The sequence below is a fragment of the Ranitomeya imitator genome, chromosome 9 (assembly GCF_032444005.1).
Source record: "Ranitomeya imitator isolate aRanImi1 chromosome 9, aRanImi1.pri, whole genome shotgun sequence".
Classification (NCBI taxonomy): domain Eukaryota; kingdom Metazoa; phylum Chordata; class Amphibia; order Anura; family Dendrobatidae; genus Ranitomeya; species Ranitomeya imitator.
Window position 1 is genome coordinate 151,467,558 of NC_091290.1, and position 8,433 is coordinate 151,475,990.

Consider the following 8,433-nt stretch of genomic DNA (forward strand, 5'->3'; position numbering starts at 1 on the left):
ATGTCTGTGCAGACTCTGAACCTGCAGGAGGTGATGGAGATCCCAGGACACCCCCTTATGTCTGTGCAGACACTGAACCTGCAGGAGGTGATGGAGGAGATCCCAGGACATCCCCCTTATGTCTGTGCAGACACTGATCCTGCAGGAGGTGATGGAGGAGATCCCAGGACATCCCCCTTATGTCTGTGCAGATGCTGAACCTGCAGGAGGTGATGGAGGAGATCCCAGGACACCCCCCTTATGTCTGTGCGGACACTGATCCTGCAGGAGGTGATGGAGGAGATTCCAGGACATCCCCCTTATGTCTGTGCAGACACTGAACCTGCAGGAGGTGATGGAGGAGATCCCAGGACACCCCCCTTATGTCTGTGCGGACACTGATCCTGCAGGAGGTGATGGAGGAGATTCCAGGACATCCCCCTTATGTCTGTGCAGACACTGATCCTGCAAGAGGTGATGGAGGAGATTCCAGGACATCAGCCTTATGTCTGTGCAGACACTGAACCTGCAGGAGGTGATGGAGGAGATCCCAGGACACCCCCTTATGTCTGTGCAGACACTGATCCTGCAGGAGGTGATGGAGGAGATCCCAGGACATCCCCTTATGTCTGTGCAGACACTGATCCTGCAGGAGGTGATGGAGGAGATCCCAGGACATCCCCTTATGTCTGTGCAGACACTGATCCTGCAGGAGGTGATGGAGGAGATCCCCCTTATGTCTGTGCAGACACTGATCCTGCAGGAGGAGATCCCAGGACATCACTGTTATGTCTGTGCAGACACTGAACCTGCAGGAGGTGATGGAGGAGATCCCAGGACATCCCCCTTATGTCTGTGCAGACACTGATCCTGCAGGAGGAGATCCCAGGACATCACTGTTATGTCTGTGCAGACACTGACCCTGCAGGAGGTGATGGAGGAGATTCCAGGACATCCCCCTTATGTCTGTGCAGACACTGATCCTGCAGGAGGTGATGGAGGAGATTCCAGGACATCCCCCTTATGTCTGTGCAGACGCTGAACCTACAGGAGGTGATGGAGGAGATCCCAGGACACCCCCGTATGTCTGTGCAGACACTGAACCTGCAGGAGGTGATGGAGGAGATCCCAGGACATCCCCTTATGTCTGTGCAGACGCTGATCCTGCAGGAGGTGATGGAGGAGATCCCAGGACATCCCTGTTATGTCTGTGCAGACACTGAACCTGCAGGAGGTGATGGAGGAGATCCCAGGACATCCCTGTTATGTCTGTGCAGACACTGAACCTGCAGGAGGTGATGGAGGAGATTCCAGGACATCCCCCTTATGTCTGTGCAGACACTGAACCTGCAGGAGGTGATGGAGGAGATCCCAGGACATCCCCTTATGTCTGTGCAGACGCTGATCCTGCAGGAGGTGATGGAGGAGATCCCAGGACATCCCTGTTATGTCTGTGCAGACACTGAACCTGCAGGAGGTGATGGAGGAGATCCCAGGACATCCCTGTTATGTCTGTGCAGACACTGATCCTGCAGGAGGTGATGGAGGAGATTCCAGGACATCCCCCTTATGTCTGTGCAGACACTGAACCTGCAGGAGGTGATGGAGGAGATCCCAGGACATCCCCTTATGTCTGTGCAGACGCTGAACCTGCAGGAGGTGATGGAGGAGATCCCAGGACATCCCCCTTATGTCTGTGCAGACACTGAACCTGTAGGAGGTGATGGAGGAGATCCCAGGACATCCCTGTTATGTCTGTGCAGACACTGATCCTGCAGGAGGTGATGGAGGAGATCCCAGGACATCCCCTTATGTCTGTGCAGACGCTGATCCTGCAGAGGTGATGGAGGAGATCCCAGGACATCCCTGTTATGTCTGTGCAGACACTGAACCTGTAGGAGGTGATGGAGGAGATCCCAGGACATCCCCCTTATGTCTGTGCAGACACTGAACCTGCAGGAGGAGATCCCAGGACATCCCCTTATGTCTGTGCAGACGCTGATCCTGCAGGAGGTGATGGAGGAGATCCCAGGACATCCCTGTTATGTCTGTGCAGACACTGAACCTGCAGGAGGTGATGGAGGAGATCCCAGGACATCCCCCTTATGTCTGTGCAGACACTGAACCTGCAGGAGGTGATGGAGGAGATCCCAGGACATCCCCCTTATGTCTGCAGACACTGAACCTGCAGGAGGAGATCCCAGGACATCCCCCTTATGTCTGTGCAGACACTGAACCTGCAGGAGGTGATGGAGGAGATCCCAGGACATCCCCTTATGTCTGTGCAGACACTGAACCTGCAGGAGGTGATGGAGTAGATCCCAGGACATCCCTGTTAAGTCTGTGCAGACACTGATCCTGCAGGAGGTGATGGAGTAGATCCCAGGACATCCCCCTTATGTCTGTGCAGACACTGAACCTGCAGGAGGTGATGGAGTAGATCCCAGGACATCCCTGTTATGTCTGTGCAGACACTGATCCTGCAGGAGGTGATGGAGTAGATCCCAGGACATCCCCCTTATGTCTGTGCAGACACTGAACCTGCAGGAGGAGATCCCAGGACATCCCCTTATGTCTGTGCAGACGCTGATCCTGCAGGAGGTGATGGAGGAGATCCCAGGACATCCCTGTTATGTCTGTGCAGACACTGAACCTGCAGGAGGTGATGGAGGAGGTCCCAGGACATCCCCCTTATGTCTGTGCAGACGCTGATCCTGCAGGAGGTGATGGAGGAGATCCCAGGACATCCCTGTTATGTCTGTGCAGACACTGAACCTGCAGGAGGTGATGGAGGAGATCCCAGGACATCCCCCTTATGTCTGCAGACACTGAACCTGCAGGAGGAGATCCCAGGACATCCCCCTTATGTCTGTGCAGACACTGAACCTGCAGGAGGTGATGGAGGAGATCCCAGGACATCCCCTTATGTCTGTGCAGACACTGAACCTGCAGGAGGTGATGGAGTAGATCCCAGGACATCCCTGTTAAGTCTGTGCAGACACTGATCCTGCAGGAGGTGATGGAGTAGATCCCAGGACATCCCCCTTATGTCTGTGCAGACACTGAACCTGCAGGAGGTGATGGAGTAGATCCCAGGACATCCCTGTTATGTCTGTGCAGACACTGATCCTGCAGGAGGTGATGGAGTAGATCCCAGGACATCCCCCTTATGTCTGTGCAGACACTGAACCTGCAGGAGGTGATGGAGTAGATCCCAGGACATCCCTGTTATGTCTGTGCAGACACTGATCCTGCAGGAGGTGATGGAGTAGATCCCAGGACATCCCCCTTATGTCTGTGCAGACACTGAACCTGCAGGAGGTGATGGAGGAGATCCCAGGACATCCCCTTATGTCTGTGCAGACACTGAACCTGCAGGAGGTGATGGAGGAGATCCCAGGACATCCCCCTTATGTCTGTGCAGACACTGAACCTGCAGGAAGTGATGGAGGAGATCCCAGGACATCCCCCTTATGTCTGTGCAGACACTGAACCTGGAGGAGATCCCAGGACATCCCCCTTATGTCTGTGCAGACACTGAACCTGGAGGAGATCCCAGGACATCCCCCTTATGTCTGTGCAGACACTGAACCTGGAGGAGATCCCAGGACATCCCCCTTATGTCTGTGCAGACACTGAACCTGCAGGAGGAGATCCCAGGACATCCCCTTATGTCTGTGCAGACACTGAACCTGCAGGAGGTGATGGAGGAGATCCCAGGACATCCCCCTTATGTCTGTGCAGACACTGAACCTGCAGGAGGAGATCCCAGGACATCCCCTTATGTCTGTGCAGACACTGAACCTGCAGGAGGTGATGGAGGAGATCCCAGGACATCCCCCTTATGTCTGCAGACACTGAACCTGCAGGAGGAGATCCCAGGACATCCCCCTTATGTCTGTGCAGACACTGAACCTGCAGGAGGTGATGGAGGAGATCCCAGGACATCCCCTTATGTCTGTGCAGACACTGAACCTGCAGGAGGTGATGGAGTAGATCCCAGGACATCCCTGTTATGTCTGTGCAGACACTGATCCTGCAGGAGGTGATGGAGTAGATCCCAGGACATCCCCCTTATGTCTGTGCAGACACTGAACCTGCAGGAGGTGATGGAGGAGATCCCAGGACATCCCCTTATGTCTGTGCAGACACTGAACCTGCAGGAGGTGATGGAGGAGATCCCAGGACATCCCCCTTATGTCTGTGCAGACACTGAACCTGCAGGAAGTGATGGAGGAGATCCCAGGACATCCCCTTATGTCTGTGCAGACACTGAACCTGCAGGAGGTGATGGAGGAGATCCCAGGACATCCCCCTTATGTCTGTGCAGACACTGAACCTGCAGGAAGTGATGGAGTAGATCCCAGGACATCCCTGTTATGTCTGTGCAGACACTGAACCTGCAGGAGGTGATGGAGGAGATCCCAGGACATCCCCCTTATGTCTGTGCAGACACTGAACCTGCAGGAGGTGATGGAGGAGATCCCAGGACATCCCCCTTATGTCTGTGCAGACACTGAACCTGCAGGAGGAGATCCCAGGACATCCCCTTATGTCTGTGCAGACACTGAACCTGCAGGAGGTGATGGAGGAGATCCCAGGACATCCCCCTTATGTCTGTGCAGACACTGAACCTGCAGGAGGAGATCCCAGGACATCCCCTTATGTCTGTGCAGACACTGAACCTGCAGGAGGTGATGGAGGAGATCCCAGGACATCCCCCTTATGTCTGCAGACACTGAACCTGCAGGAGGAGATCCCAGGACATTCCCCTTATGTCTGTGCAGACACTGAACGTGCAGGAGGTGATGGAGGAGATCCCAGGACATCCCCTTATGTCTGTGCAGACACTGAACCTGCAGGAGCTGATGGAGTAGATCCCAGGACATCCCTGTTATGTCTGTGCAGACACTGATCCTGCAGGAGGTGATGGAGTAGATCCCAGGACATCCCCCTTATGTCTGTGCAGACACTGAACCTGCAGGAGGTGATGGAGGAGATCCCAGGACATCCCTGTTATGTCTGTGCAGACACTGATCCTGCAGGAGGTGATGGAGGAGATCCCAGGACATCCCCTTATGTCTGTGCAGATGCTGAACCTGCAGGAGGTGATGGAGGAGATCCCAGGACACCCCCCTTATGTCTGTGCAGACACTGAACCTGCAGGAGTTGATGGAGGAGATCCCAGGACATCCCCTTATGTATGTGCAGACACTGAACCTGCAGGAGGAGATCCCAGGACATCCCCTTTATGTCTGTGCAGACACTGAACCTGCAGGAGGAGATCCCAGGACATCCCCCTTATGTCTGTGCAGACACTGAACCTGCAGGAGGAGATCCCAGGACATCCCCTTATGTATGTGCAGACACTGAACCTGCAGGAGGTGATGAAGGAGATCCCAGGACATCCCCCTTATGTCTGTGCAGACACTGAACCTGCAGGAGGTGATGGAGGAGATCCCAGGACATCCCCTTATGTCTGTGCAGACACTGAACCTGCAGGAGGTGATGGAGGAGATCCCAGGACATCCCCCTTATGTCTGTGCAGACACTGAACCTGCAGGAGGAGATCCCAGGACATCCCCCTTATGTCTGTGCAGACACTGAACCTGCAGGAGGAGATCCCAGGACATCCCCCTTATGTCTGTGCAGACACTGAACCTGCAGGAGGTGATGAAGGAGATCCCAGGACATCCCCCTTATGTCTGTGCAGACACTGATCCTGCAGGTGATGGAGGAGATCCCAGGACATCCCCTTATGTCTGTGCAGACACTGATCCTGCAGGAGGTGATGAAGGAGATCCCAGGACATCCCCCTTATGTCTGTGCAGACACTGAACCTGCAGGAGGTGATGAAGGAGATCCCAGGACATCCCCCTTATGTCTGTGCAGACGCTGATCCTGCAGGAGGTGATGGAGGATATCCCAGGACATCCCCCTTATGTCTGTGCAGACACTGATCCTGCAGGAGGAGATCCCAGGACATCCCCTTATGTCTGTGCAGACACTGAACCTGCAGGAGGTGATGGAGGAGATCCCAGGACATCCCCCTTATGTCAGTGCAAACAATGAACCTGCAGGAGGTGATGGAGGAGATCCCAGGACATCCCCCTTATGTCTGTGCAGACACTGAACCTGCAGGAGGTGATGAAGGAGATCCCAGGACATCCCCCTTATGTCTGTGCAGACACTGAACCTGCAGGAGGTGATGGAGGAGATCCCAGGACATCCCCTTATGTCTGTGCAGACACTGAACCTGCAGGAGGTGATGGAGGAGATCCCAGGACATCCCCCTTATGTCTGTGCAGACACTGAACCTGCAGGAGGTGATGGAGGAGATCCCAGGACATCCCCTTATGTCTGTGCAGACGCTGAACCTGCAGGAGGTGATGGAGGAGATCCCAGGACATCCCCCTTATGTCTGTGCAGACACTGAACCTGTAGGAGGTGATGGAGGAGATCCCAGGACATCCCTGTTATGTCTGTGCAGACACTGATCCTGCAGGAGGTGATGGAGGAGATTCCAGGACATCCCCCTTATGTCTGTGCAGACACTGAACCTGCAGGAGGTGATGGAGGAGATCCCAGGACATCCCCTTATGTCTGTGCAGACGCTGATCCTGCAGAGGTGATGGAGGATATCCCAGGACATCCCTGTTATGTCTGTGCAGACACTGAACCTGTAGGAGGTGATGGAGGAGATCCCAGGACATCCCCCTTATGTCTGTGCAGACACTGAACCTGCAGGAGGAGATCCCAGGACATCCCCCTTTTGTCTGTGCAGACACTGATCCTGCAGGAGGAGATCCCAGGACATCCCCTTATGTCTGTGCAGACGCTGAACCTGCAGGAGGTGATGGAGGAGATCCCAGGACATCCCCTTATGTCTGTGCAGACGCTGAACCTGCAGGAGGTGATGGAGGAGATCCCAGGACATCCCCTTATGTCTGTGCAGACGCTGATCCTGCAGGAGGTGATGGAGGATATCCCAGGACATCCCCCTTATGTCTGTGCAGACACTGAACCTGCAGGATGTGATGGAGGAGATCCCAGGACATCCCCCTTATGTCTGTGCAGACACTGAACCTGCAGGAGGTGATGAAGGAGATCCCAGGACATCCCCCTTATGTCTGTGCGGACAATGAACCTGCAGGAGGTGATGGAGATCCCAGGACATCCCCCTTATGTCTGCAGACACTGAACCTGCAGGAGGTGATGGAGGAGATCCCAGGACACCCCCTTATGTCTGTGCAGACACTGAACCTGCAGGAGGTGATGGAGGAGATCCCAGGACATCCCCCTTATGTCTGTGCAGACACTGAACCTGCAGGAGGTGATGGAGGAGATCCCAGGACATCCCCCTTATGTCTGTGCAGACACTGAACCTGCAGGAGGTGATGGAGGAGATCCCCTTATGTCTGTGCGGACAATGAACCTGCAGGAGGTGATGGAGGAGATCCCAGGACATCCCCCTTATGTCTGTGCAGACACTGAACCTGCAGGAGGTGATGGAGGAGATCCCAGGACATCCCCCTTATGTCTGTGCAGACACTGAACCTGCAGGAGGTGATGGAGGAGATCCCAGGACATCCCCCTTATGTCTGTGCAGACACTGAACCTGCAGGAGGTGATGGAGATCCCAGGACATCCCCCTTATGTCTGTGCAGACACTGAACCTGCAGGAGGTGATGGAGGAGATCCCAGGACATCCCCCTTATGTCTGTGCAGACACTGAACCTGCAGGAGGTGATGGAGATCCCAGGACATCCCCCTTATGTCTGTGCAGACACTGATCCTGCAGGAGGTGATGGAGGAGATCCCAGGACATCCCCCTTATGTCTGTGCAGACACTGATCCTGCAGGAGGTGATGGAGGAGATCCCAGGACATCCCCTTATGTCTGTGCAGACACTGAACCTGCAGGAGGTGATGGAGGAGATCCCAGGACATCCCCCTTATGTCTGTGCAGACGCTGATCCTGCAGGAGGTGATGGAGGAGATCCCAGGACACCCCCTTATGTCTGTGCGGACAATGAACCTGCAGGAGGTGATGGAGGAGATCCCAGGACATCCCCCTTATGTCTGTGCAGACACTGAACCTGCAGGAGGAGATCCCAGGACATCCCCCTTATGTCTGTGCAGACACTGAACCTGCAGGAGGAGATCCCAGGACATCCCCTTATGTATGTGCAGACACTGAACCTGCAGGAGGAGATCCCAGGACATCCCCCTTATGTCTGTGCAGACACTGAACCTGTAGGAGGTGATGGAGGAGATCCCAGGACATCCCCCTTATGTCTGTGCAGACACTGAACCTGCAGGAGGAGATCCCAGGACATCCCCTTATGTCTGTGCAGACACTGAACCTGCAGGAGGAGATCCCAGGACATCCCCCTTATGTCTGTGCAGACACTGAACCTGCAGGAGGTGATGGAGGAGATCCCAGGACATCCCC